Raw genomic sequence first — 13,793 nt, 5'->3', positions numbered from 1 at the left:
AATAAACCTTTCTATTATAGGCACAAGGCATGGTTTTTGAGGGAAGGAGCAAGTCAATTAGGGTTAGGGTTAGGGTTAGGGTTAGGGAAAACGAACACACGTGTGTTGCCTCTGCAAAATGTCAGAAGTAATGGAGATTAAATACGCTTTACACCACCTAAAGTGCCAAAGGAGTAAGTGTAAACAGCTGAATATTTGTCAGTGATTGGTTGAAATTATCGAAATAAGACAATTTTTTACATGAAATAAATCCGAATACAAAAAATTTTTTCTGTTCTATAACACAAAATGGATAAGTATACGAAGTTTGGAAGTCTTTCGGTACCAAAAACACTACATAAAACATAAATGAAAACTGGTGCCCCCGTTTTGAACAAGATCCTAAACAATTAAATATAAGAAATAATAATTTCTTAAAGTATGTGTTAATTTGCATGTACCCAGACTTTGTGGACACCCTGTATAATCTAAGCTGGTGGCCAAACAAGAAGACCACTTTTTTGAAGCCCTCTGCTGACTGTCTCTTCAACAAATGACAATGACCCAATTTTCATTGCCACTGGTTTTAATGGACATGTTGAGCAACACCATATTGGTATCACTAGTGTAAATGAGAGGCAAAAGGCATGGTGCAAGGAATGAGGTGGAATCATGACTCCTGGAATTCTGTGATGCGAATGACCTAGTCATTTCCAACACAAAGTTCAAAAAACCAGCCACTCACCTGATCACTAACTTATAGACACACAAGCTGACTGTATTATATTGTGACCAGAAAATAATTTAGGCAGATTGTTGTAAATGTGAAATCTTTCTATGGTTTTTCTAAGCCCTGTAAAAGAACTCGGAAGTTTAGATCTCCAACCAGGCCTTTCACAATACCCTTTAAGCCAGGAACTTTTCAGCACCCCTCGTATCATCATCATCATCATCGTTTAACGTCCGCTTTCCATGCTAGCATGGGTTGGACGATTTGACTGAGGACTGGTGAAACCGGATGGCAACACCAGGTTCCAATCTAATTTGGCAGAGTTTCTACAGGTGGATGCCCTTCCTAACGCCAACCACTCAGAGAGTGTAGTGGGTGCTTTTACGTGTCACCCGCACGAAAACGGCCACGCTCGAAATGGTGTCTTTTATGTGCCACCCGCACAAGCCAGTCCAGGGGCACTGGCAACGATCTCACTCGAAAATCCTACGGGAGCCAGTCAGGCGGTACTGGCAACGGCCAATGTATTTATATACGTATGTATGTATTTATATGCGTATGTATGTATGTATGTATGTATGTATGTATATACATGTGTATAAGTGTGTGAATGTGTATGTAACAGTGGCTTGCAGCAATTTGTGATGTTTGTCATGCAATAAATACTATGTTTTAATATGTTTAAAAAATTTTTTTCAAATCATACAATAATTATTTAAGTACCTATAACAATTGATTGTTATTAATTGGTTGAAATGGCCCTTTATTTTCATCGTTATAATATCGACAACTTCTTATACTTGAAAAGGATCATTGTATAGAGGCAGCTGTAGATGGAATTGTTGAAGATCTAAAGAGTTCTGGCTTGATATAAATGTATTGCATTAAATTACTCACATTTAGCTTTTTAAAATCTTCCATAAAATACATAACATTTACTTCCTTTTATGATCGAATTATATAAAAAAAAAAGAAAAGAAAATAATTGTTTTTGCAATATTCTTCAGCTTAACTAAAATTGAAAAGTTCCATGAGTATAAGATCTTCCAAGGATGAATATCGTGTTTTTTATTAGTCGACTATTGTTCCAATAATTTTGTTATAGAGTATTCTATGATGTTGTTGGGGATTGATATATTTATTCCTGGGTTTCCTAGGATTATTGCATCAATTCTACATTTTCCCTTTACATTTCACAAATCAAAAAAGGTGAAAAATCATTGTGTTTATTTTGTAGCATGTTTCTAACGTGTTATTTTCTAGTTTATTTATTCGCTTTTTCCAATACATTATGTCATGACTTTTAGTCTGAAGGATGTTAAATAAGATGTCAGAGGAAGAAAATGTATCATTAAAAACTTCAAATAAAAATAAAAAAGAAAATGGGAGCTTTTAATTTATGTAAGAATCTAATTGCAGATTCAGGATTTTCAATTATGTGTTCAAAAAGGCTGATTATAAAATCACAATTTTCTTTTGTAGTAATAACAAGACATGAGGAGTAGTCCCATCTAGTTGCTGCTACTTTGGGAAATATTTTTTAACAATGCTACTTAATGCATTAGCCCTTTTAGGTAATTTTGTAAAAAAATATACCCAGCCCATTTATTGTAGGTAAAAAATATCTTCAATTCTTTCATAGCAGAGCAAGCTTGTGAAAGAACTAGATTTAGGACATGACATAACAATGAACAAAGATAGTATATTCATATTTCCCTCTTAAGTTTGACTGCAACCCATTTAATTTCCAGCCATTGTAGTGGTACCATAAGTTTAGGCAATTAATTTGTTTTCACACTTCCACGTTTCAATGCATTTAAAAACATGTTCAGATAAAGCATTTGCTGAACGATCTGCACCAACATCATTAAAACTTGTATATCATTCTTTAGTAACACAATCTGTGACAACATGATGCAAAACAGGTCACAGTTGGGAATAGTTCAATACATCAGATGTTTCATCTACAAGAGTGCCTACAAATTTAGCATGCTTTCTACTTTATTCAACCTTTTGAACTGCATTGTTGAAGTCATTATGAATTCCATTTGAGAGATCAGAGAAATCAAAAGCTGCATCGAGAAGGCTTGCTAAGTTTTCATCATACTGATTAGATACAAGAGTTTTTTGTAATTACTGTGATTATTGGATGCTTTGGATTCAAAATGACTCCGAAATGATGATTCTTGGCGATCTTGAAAAATAATTATATCAGTCAATTGCCACAGAATGTATGTTTCGTCTAACTTCTTCATTAAGCTATTACATGCCCTATTTTTTTATACTTATCTAATTGTAAGTCAATGCAAACATACTCAAGTGTTTTAAGAGCTATCAAAAACTTTATGTCTTGGAGAACATTTATGTTTTAGCATGACCAAAAGTAGATTGTTTGAATTGTTGCGACTTTTATCACTCAAAACTGTTTTTTTCTAAACTAAATAAGTATGGTCAACTTACTTAGCTTAGCACTTCTAGCTAACCATTGATTTTCTTTTGTATAGATTAATGTAAAGTTGTCTGACACATTTCTTGTTGTAATATCATGAGTTATGTTATTTCGGAATTGGTCTGCCATCATCATCATCATCATCATCATCGTTTAACGTCCGCTTTCCATGCTAGCATGGGTTGGACGATTTGACTGAGGACTGGTGAAACCGGATGGCAACACCAGGCTCCAGTCTAATTTGGCAGAGTTTCTACAGCTGGATGCCCTTCCTAACGCCAACCACTCAGAGAGTGTAGTGGGTGCTTTTACGTGTCACCCGCACGAAAACGGCCACGCTCGAAATGGTGTCTTTTATGTGCCACCCGCACAAGCCAGTCCAGGGGCACTGGCAACGATCTCGCTCGAAAATCCTACGGGAGCCAGTCAGGCGGTACTGGCAACGGCCACGCTCAAAATGGTGCATCTCATGTGCCACCCGCACAAGAAGCAGTCCATCATTTATAATTAATTATTTTCCTTCAAAGTCTTTTCTTTTTGAAAAAATATTTTTCAAAAGTTCTTCTGTAACACGCAGTTCAGTCATTTGGACTAATATTAATGAAATTCCATTTTCATTAAGTTTATCTTTTTTTTTTTCTCCTTGAGCAATAAAATGAGTGACAAATGAATACAAAGTACCAATCATATATATACTTTCCTGGAAATCTCTCGTCTGATAGCAACATCGTTTAAGAAAAATCACAAAAGGCATATCTGTGTGGTTATGAAGTTTGCTTCACAACCATTGGTTTCAATGTGGTACCTAATGTCACTGCTTTCTACTATAGTCCCAGACCAACCAATGACTTGTGAGTGAAGTTGGCAGACAGAAACTCTGTGGAAGCCCGTCATATATGTGTGTGTGTGTGTGTGTGTGTATCTGTGCCCTCCCACCATCCCGTGTTTGGTTTGCTTACGTCCCATAACTTAGCAGTTCATCTGCAGAGCTACCAGGCTTAAAAACAAACAAGCACTAGTGTTGATTTGTTTGACTAAATCGCTTGAAAGCAGCGCCATCATGACTGAAACAGTTAAAAGATACAAGATAAGAAATGCTCCGTCTTGTTTTCTCACCAATGAAGGCCACACCCAACTTCTCACATCACCTGAACCTACTTTTCCCTATGATTTTTACCAGCACAAACTATCACATGTCTCAGATCTTTGACGATCTGAGACATGTGCTGTCCTTTTTCATAAAATGCGGAAGGACATACTAGATTATGACAGTCCTAGATAATTCTAGAACCGTGGACCATTCAGCATTAGAATGTTCCTTTTGATCATAGATCTGCCTAATCAACCACATCCTCCTCGGTTTTCAATTTCTCCATCATATACAAAAGGTTACTAGGAGGCGCAATGGCCCAGTGGTTAGGGCAGTTGACTTGCGGTCATAGGATTGCGGTTTCGATTCCCAGACCAGGCGTTGTGAGTGTTTATTGAGCAAAAACACCTAAAGCTCCACGAGGCTCCGGCAGGGGATGGTGGCAAACCCTGCTGTACTCTTCCACCACAACTTTCTCTTACTCTTACTTCCTGTTTCTGTTGTGCCTGTAGCTGAATATCCCTGAGAACTACGTTAAGGGTACACGTGTCTGTGGAGTGCTCAGCCACTTGCAAGTTAATTTCATGAGCAGGCTGTTCCGTTGATCGGATCAACTGGAACATCGTAAGCGACGGAGTGCCAACAACAACAAAAGGTTATATGAGTTGGCAACAGATGAGTAAGCAGACTACACAAAAGCTTGGCTTGTTACTATGGAAACAGGCACCGATATGTCTGTGGCTTTCGATTGGCTAAAACCACCCAAAATTTGCAAACTTTAAAAGCTATTAACGTTTTATTTATTACTTTAAGGCAAAAATGAATTCCATTTCCATAATTAACATACAAAACTACATCAATACATCAAATTTGAAATCAGTTGGAGCAAAATTGGAAGAATTGAAAAGTGAAAGCCAAAAAGAAAAGATCCCATGTCTCTATCTTTTTAATTTGTTGTTGTTTTCATTTTTTTTTTTGCCAGGTTAGTCCGATGATCAAAGACATTCCAATCATAATCATTAGTTCTTTTATTGGGTATTACATAATATCAAGTACTTTATTATTCCGTCTACCTATACAAAGGAACACCTCAACAGGCTTCGTTTCACAAAAAAAATTCCATTCTTTATCTTTTTACAATCATTGGACGGCAGTTATGCTGAACCTGCCACCTGACTATGATTCGGACTCTCTCAACTTTAACAACAACAACAACAACAACAGTGCTGAATTAATTTTTACTCCCCAAAACAATGCAACAGTACAAAATGATGATGTAATACTTGCAATGTAAATATTTCAGACAGGTAAGGAATAAATAATGAAAAATCAGAAGTTACTCATTTTTCCCCACCCATTGCCCAATACCATATTTTAACATGTATAAACTATCTTTTTTGTCAAAAAGTAGGTTTAAAAAATATTGGAGTTTCTTATACACGGACAGTATTAAAATGACTTGCAAAACCTTTTTTCCAAATTTTAAGCCCCAAAAGTTTCTTTATATAAGAGGGTTTCTTATACACTTTAAAATACAGAGGGTTGGGGGCAAAATTCATTCAGTTTCTGCCTACCAAAATCCACTCACAAGGCCCGAAGCTAGAGTAGAAGGTACCCGCCCAAATGAGTCTGAACCCTGAACCATGAGGTTGAGAGCAACCTTCTTTATTTCATAAATATTTTCCATAAAGGCATTACAAAGAGGGGACGAACAAGGACAGACAAACATAAAAGGGGTGAAGTAGCTGTATCGATTAAATATTTACAAATTTAAATACACAATAAAAATTATTTACAATGTTCGATTGAAGTATTGCTTATTACAGACGCAATCTGTAATGGCTTTCCTGAAGGATAGGCATCCGACCACCAGGGTAGACCCCTTGCTTTTTCTTTCCCTTGTTTTTGGCTCCCACTTACCTGGTGCCAAACACTCCCAGCTTCCTAGCCACGGGCTTCCATCTTGTTATGAATCTGTCTCGTGACAGAGCAACTTTCTTACCATACAGCCACGCCTATGCTTATTATGAAGATTTATATGTAATATATATCTACACATACATACTGACACACATTACATTCATATCAACAAAATGAAACCTGAATTTTTTTAAAAAGATTATGTTGTGCCAGTATGTATGACAGCACGCTCGTCATCCCCCCACCCCACCCATTTATTGCTGATACAGTGATTTGCACCATCTTAAATTTCTTTTTATTTTCTATTTTTAAAAAGTCTCATTTTTTGTTTTTTGGCTTTCTTTAATTTCTTTTTTCTAAACCTATTCCATTTTCATGGTTTCTTTTCTTCTGAGACAGTCTGTTTGTTGCCATGGGCACTATGCAGTTTCGATCGCCGCTTGTTTGGACATTGGACTAATTTCATTGGTTAAAGTTATATAACTTTAAATGGCTCTGTCTTGTTGATTATTAACTTTTCTACAAATATGGACGTGATAAAGACAAAAATTGTAAATTTACTTTATACATCGCAGGTTAATAACTCTCCTGTGCCTAATGAGATCTAGCTAAATTTTCCGTATCAAGTAAAACAACTGTAGATTCCACACAGTTGCTCGAAGCTCGACCTGCTAGAAATAGAAGCATACTACTTATCTCTCATTTTATTTTAATAGCCATTACTAGTTTTATCATGTATAATATAATTACTGTTATCTATTTTTTTTCTTTTATCTCTTTCAGTCATTAGACTGCGGCCATGCTGGGGCATCACCTTGAACTTTTAGTCACCCACTTCGACATGCCCAGCATCCCCTTGTGCGGTGGGGGATTACCGTCCACGTTGAAAACCTCTGACGCAGAAAAAAATAAAAATGAGTGATATACTATTAGTTATTGCGATTTGGTTTTGAATCCCAGAATATATTCTTCCTCCTAACAAAATACAGGTGTGTAGTGAGAATTGCGAATACACCCATACTTAATAGAAACAACGAATGTTAACAATATGTCTTCAAAGATTATTTTAACCAATTGACGAATATATTTGTGTAGGCACGAGGGATAGTATTTCTAGAGGAAGAGAACTAACATGACGAAAGGTTGACTGATTTGTTTAAACATTGTAAAATGATACGTATAAGCTTTGATTGTTTACGAGTAGATCCGAATTAAAATAAATTACGTTGCATATACAGTATCAAGTATATTTACACAAGAGTGCTCCCACCCAAATTTGTTTCCTCCTAATTTTCAGAAAAATGAGTATTTTCAGATGAAATTTTCTACAAATACCTTTCAGATAGTGTTGATTACAATTAGAGAGGAATTTAATGTGAAAAATAATGGAGGAAAAAAAAAAAAAGAAAAAAAACACGTACATTACTTGACACACATCACGTAGTATTTTTCAAAATGTTGAGTATCATTTTGTAGATATATATGTGATCTGCGTTAGCGTATGTGTGTGCGCGCCCACCAATATTTTTTTAATTTTTTGTTTTTCGCATTAAATTCCGATATAACGGCAATCTAAACCATCTGAAAGGTATTTGTAGGGAATTTCATTCAACATACAATGTTTCTACCTTAAAGTTGTGAAGAAACAAAGTCGTGATGGAGCACACTTGTGTAGTTATGGCTAATAAATTGTTTTAGTGTCTGGTGCTCTTTCCAAAAGCTATGGCTTCAACATTTTAACTTCTTTGGTTTTGTATTTTTAAACATTTACATTCAGCGATTTACAATTCCGTTTGAAAAACTAAAATTTAGTGGTTTGGTCGATTATATTGCCCTCCAGTACTCGACCGGTGTTTTGTTTTATTATCCATGGAGAACAAAAGGCAAAGGTGACCTTGTCGGGATCTGAACTCAGAACTGAACGAACTTGAACAAATATTTCCAGACATTTTGTTCGACGATAATAATAATAATAATACCCTGATGCAGTACCAGGCAGTGGCTCTCATGGCTTCTGATCTTAATTGATTGGAAGTGTTATCATGTACATTGTTTTGTCTTGGTATAAAAGATGGGCTACAGAAAATATTTTGCTCAATACCACAGATTTGCTTGTCAGTTGTTTGACCTTAATCAGCTGAGCATGTCCCTTAGTGACTGACGATATGTGCATCTCTGATCATGAGCAGAAGTAGTTGGGGAGCATCATAGCCAAGTGTTGAGAGGAATTCTTTAGGGTTTGAATAATTCACCTTTGGAAACATGGCTCAACATCTTTAAACAAACCTTATTCAGGGACCTTTTGAGCGGGATGGGCTACTCGACCCGAAGAAAATTCTAACTGGGCCCCACCTGTGAGGTCATGCGCTGTTTATCGTGATGAGATCATCATGTCGCGCACATATGGTTGCGATGCATGTGCCTGGTGTACCTTTATCAGACGGGTAGTTATGATGGGTATAATGGGCTTCGTATATTTTACCCCAGTGTCACTTTGATGGCATGCACTGCTCTCTCACTCAATAATAATAATTATTATTATTATAATCCTTTCTACTGTAGGCACAAAGTCTGAAATTTTGGGGTTGGGGACTAGTCAAATACATTGACTCCAGTACGTAGCTGGTATTCAATTTATCGACCCCGAAAGGATGAAAGGTAAAGTCAACCTCCGCGGAATTTGAACGAACGTAGCGACGGGTGAAATACCGCTAAGCATTTCGTCCAGCGCTCTAAACGATTCTGCCAGCTCGCCGCCTAAATAATAATAATAATAATAATAATAATAATAATTATTATTATTATAATTTTAAAAAAATTTCTTTATTGCCCACAAAGGACTAAACATAGAGTGGACAAACAAGAACAAAGGGATTCAATCGGTTACATCGACCCCAGTGCGTAACTGGTACTTATTTAATCGACCCCGAAAGGATGAAAAGCAAAGTCGACCTCGGCGGAATTTGAACTCAGAACGTAGCGGCAGACGAAATACCGCTAAGCATTCGCTCTGCGTGCTAACCATTCTGCCAGCTCGCCGAATCCTTTCTATTATAGGCCCAAGGCCTGAATTTTTGTGGGAGGGGACTAGTCAATTATATCGACTCTAGTGTTTCACTGGTACTTAATTTATGAGCCCCGAAAAGATGAAATGCAAAGTTAGCACGGCGGAACTGGAAGTCAAAATGCAAAGAGCTGCCAGAAATACCATTAAGCACTATATTGACGACCTAATGATTCTGCTAGATTATTGTGCGTATTGTTTTCTGTGACAATAACAGTGATAATGAAAAAAGTGATCTGGAAAAATTCAATGTCCAAAACGATATATAAATACATAATTATAGCATTTCAATAAATAACAGGAGAAAAAAAAATATTTGATAGAAAAGAAAATAGCTCTTACCAACAACAGCAAAGCTCTATGGCGAAGAAACACTCCACTTAAAATGTATAATAAAAGTAATCATAAGTTTAGCAATCAACGTAGGTGCGTCTATAATAGTTATCAGCTTTGTATAGAAGTGGGTAGTTCAAACAGAGCTTCACACAAAAACTGAATATGTGCTGCAAACATGACTGTGGACTGATAAAGAAGTTCTGTAACTTAAAATATGTCAACGAAAAAAAAAAAATAATAGAGTAATTAGACCTGTTATTCTTGTTAAATGTCTTTATTATCTCCACTGCTCAGTCGCATTTCCATCAATCTAACCTTCGTTCTACATACTTGACCCAATCTGTTTGCATTTTTTATGCAAATATATTCACTTTCGGCTTTCTTTCTACATAGGGCGTCCGATAGTTTTTTTTATACAAGTTACACAGGTATTTCTTTTATTCATGATTTCATACACCTTTGTTATGGTGTTGAATATCTTTAATTGACAAGTTTATGGATATGTTTTTTTTTTTCATTTTTGACTGGAAATTATTAACGTCTAAAAACCATTGTGCTGTTGAGAAGTTTCATTTCTAGGCATGTAGTACATTCACCTCTGTTGCTCGAGAGAGCTGAATACATACATACATACATACACTGTTGGCACTCCGTCGCTTACGACGTCGTGGGTTCCAGTTGATCCGATCAACGGAACAGCCTGCTCGTGAAATTAACGTGCAAGTGGCTGAGCACTCCACAGACACGTGTACCCTTAACGTAGTTCTCGGGGATATTCAGCGTGACACAGTGTGACAAGGCTGACCCTTTGAATTACAGGCACAACAGAAACAGGAAGTAAGAGTAAGAGAAAGTTGTGGTGAAAGAGTATAGCAGGGTTCACCACCATCCCCTGCCGGAGCCACGTGGTGCTTTAGGTGTTTTCGCTCAATAAACACTCACAACGCCCGGTCTGGGAAGCGAAACCGCGAGTCCGTTGCCCTAACCACTGGGCCATTGCGCCTCCACACATACATACATACATACATACATACACACACATGTCAAAAAAATATTGCTGGAACTTAAAAATTCAAACAGTTGCCAAGTTAAAACACAACCGGCCAGATATCGTTGTGTGGGGGCGCAAAGAAAAGATATGTTCCGTTGTGGAAATTAGTTTCCCTCTGGACATGAATAGGATTTAAAAAATACAAAAGAAAGAGGACGTCTATGGCCCATTGATAAGTAGTTTCCAAATCCGGTACCCAAGGTATACTTTCGGCTTCATACCCATTGCTATTTGAGCAACAGGATACATACCAACCTGTCTGGAGCAAATTATGGCTAAACTTGAGATCTTAGGGAGAGAACGCAATTCCTTAATTCATATGCTACAAACGATCACGATATCTGGGACTATTAAACCTGCAAGATCCTCTGAAGAATTAAAGAATGGTGATTAAGAAAAGATACTTTCCTTCACAACCTTGCATCCAAATCGGTGGCCGATCAAAATTTACTCTGGAACTGAAAAGAGAAAGAGAACATGCATACATACATAACACACACACACACACACACACACACACACACACACACACACACACTCACACACATATGCATACATACATACATACATACATACATACATGCATACATACATACATACATACATACATACATACATACACACACACACATATATATATATATATATATATGTGTGTGTATGTGGATCAAAACAGTTTGATTCAAATTCCTTGGTACATTACGTTTCAAACCGTGATGCTAATCCTCAGCCATTGAAAATTTGGCTGAGAATTAGCATCACACTTTGAAACTTAAAGTACCAAGGAATTTGAATCAAACTGTTTTGATCCATAGATGCAACTCCCAATAAATGTGTTGAATGCCCTTCTTTCGTTTGTCTACTCACTCGTATGTACATGTGTGTGTGTATGTATGTATGTGTGTGTGTGTGTACGTGTCTGTGTATGTGCGCGCGCGCGCGCATGTGCATGTGTGTCATTTAGTTTTATTTCTAGATTATTTACCAATGGGCAGTCTGTTTCTAACCTAGATCCAAGACTCTTCCATTGGAACTTTAAACAACATTTACAAGTATTGGTGCACTATTTGGAGTCAATGCATGTGCATATTTGTATGTTTTATTTTATGTATGTATTCTCATGCACATAGTTGCATTGTCTTGACGTACATATCTACTTAAATGCTAAACTTTCGGTGATGGTGAAGCGCATTCGAAACGGAATCATTGGGTTGGCTTCACGACCAAGCTACAAAAGTTTCACACGATCGGCCGATTAACCGACCAATCAGTATCAAGCCATTGCGTGGTTCAACTTTCTAAATCTTTCTCATTGAGCCCTATATAAAGGTCGCTTTTAATGATAACCCCAGACTGTCAGGACCTCCGTTTGACGTTTCTATTCTCATTTCATCACCAGCCATTGGCAGAGAGAAGGTGCAGATTTTGTGGCCATGAATATAGCGCGATTACCAGTTGTAGTGGGCTAGCCGCAATTACTGTACCAGCTAAACTGTTGTATATTCTAGTAGTATGTGTCTCTTTGCGTGTAATTGTTGCTCTTAGTTTTTGTCAAAAGACCAACACAAAAAACACTATGTGCAAGAAATAAAGCTTCTGTTAATTGTTCATGAGTGTTGCTAATTACTTCTATACACAGTCCAAGAAATATATTTTTACTCATCAGCACCTACCACGACTACCACAATGACAATACTCACAATGGATTGTATCTGTAATCTTCTAATTAGCTTTCTACTTTTGAGAACTCTAACTTGTTAAGATTGGTACTGAGGTAGTTTTTTATGTATCCTCATACCCCAATGATCGTGGGTAGAAATCTGAGCTTGTAATCGGAGTATAGTAGTTGTCAATTTCTCCATAGTTCAGCGTATACATAGTTTCTCTTCTTTATACCAAATCACTATGTCTAGTCTGTTCTGTTTGCATTTTATTGAGGTTTTCGCAGGAACATTCCACCAATACATTTTCATATTATGAATGGTTATGGTCTGTACCACTGTGGGTTCCTACTGCTTTGACCTCACGATTATCCTTCTGACGGATCTCACTGTGCGGTGTCTTGACAACATGTCTCATCGGTAGATAACGCGATGACATTTTCGGTCAACTGTTTATGATGTGGGTAATATTTTTGGCATTGACTTCACAGAGTTTGCATCAGTTATCACATTCCTTTTTGTGCATCAGGAACTTGGTTGGAATTTCGTGTTCCTGCATTGTTAACGCATACCTTTCAAAGTGAAAGCTAGTGATCTTGTTAGTCCCTAATAGACTGCTTTGATTATCATTGTTGCTGTAATCCTGAAGCTTTCTACTAAAATACCCATGTATTGTTTTTCTGCTAGGAAGCGCTTAACCTTTCATCTAATGATTTCTTTGGGGGATGTATTCAAGGTATAGATGATATATGAAAATTGTAATTTACTGTGCACTTCCAACTGGTGAGGTCAGCACATGTCGCCACTCTTCCACCGCCCTAGAGTTGTCAATGGAGGAAATGACAAATGAGATCATCCTAAAGAGACATTTGCACGTCATTAGATTATAGTGATAAATGCTTATCTGAGTCTCTGTACCTGGTGACATACCAAAGCACAGCTGAATAGTAATCACGTGAACCTGTAGGTTTTATATTAGTGTGTCCCTCTCTCCTAAAATGTCGCTGTGACAACCAGGTAGTTTTACTGAGAGCCTTGACACAAGGGTATGCCCTGACACAAGGATATTTCTGTGTCTCCGCGCTCAAATGGCTTGCCATCACTTATGCTAGTTAACCCATAGCCGGGACTCTGACAGATGCTACTACTCAGTCAGAGTACACGTGAAAACAATAGCGACTAAGAGGTTGTTCCACACAATTCAAAAGCTTGGATCTTGTTCAAAACGGGGGCACCAGTTTTCATTTATGTTTTATGTAGTGTTTTTGGTACCGAAAGACTTTCAAACTTCGTATACTTATCTATTTTGTGTTATAGAACAGAAAAAAAATTTTATATTCGTATTTATTTCATGTAAAAAATTGTCTTATTTCGATAATTTCTACTAACCACTGACGTCTATTCAGTTGAAAACAGTTAGCACTGTAACGGTGTATATCGTATTAATCCCCTAACCCTAACCCTAACCCTAACTAGACTGTTAACCCTAACCCTAACCCTAACCCTAACCCTA

General features: G+C 37.1%; 1 long non-coding RNA gene across 1 annotated transcript in view; it reads right to left on the bottom strand.

Annotated features, from left to right (window-relative positions):
• Positions 1–10,395, bottom strand: part of LOC106882910 (uncharacterized) — a 13,965-nt gene extending 3,570 nt beyond the window's left edge. The window contains exon 1 of the long non-coding RNA XR_001411049.2: positions 9,575–10,395. This is a non-coding gene — a long non-coding RNA (uncharacterized LOC106882910). The remainder of the gene's footprint in view (positions 1–9,574) is intronic.
• Between the last annotated feature and the right edge of the window lie 3,398 nt (positions 10,396–13,793).

This window comes from Octopus bimaculoides, chromosome 6 (assembly GCF_001194135.2).
Source record: "Octopus bimaculoides isolate UCB-OBI-ISO-001 chromosome 6, ASM119413v2, whole genome shotgun sequence".
NCBI lineage: Eukaryota > Metazoa > Mollusca > Cephalopoda > Octopoda > Octopodidae > Octopus > Octopus bimaculoides.
This window is presented reverse-complemented; position numbering and strand designations above follow the sequence as displayed.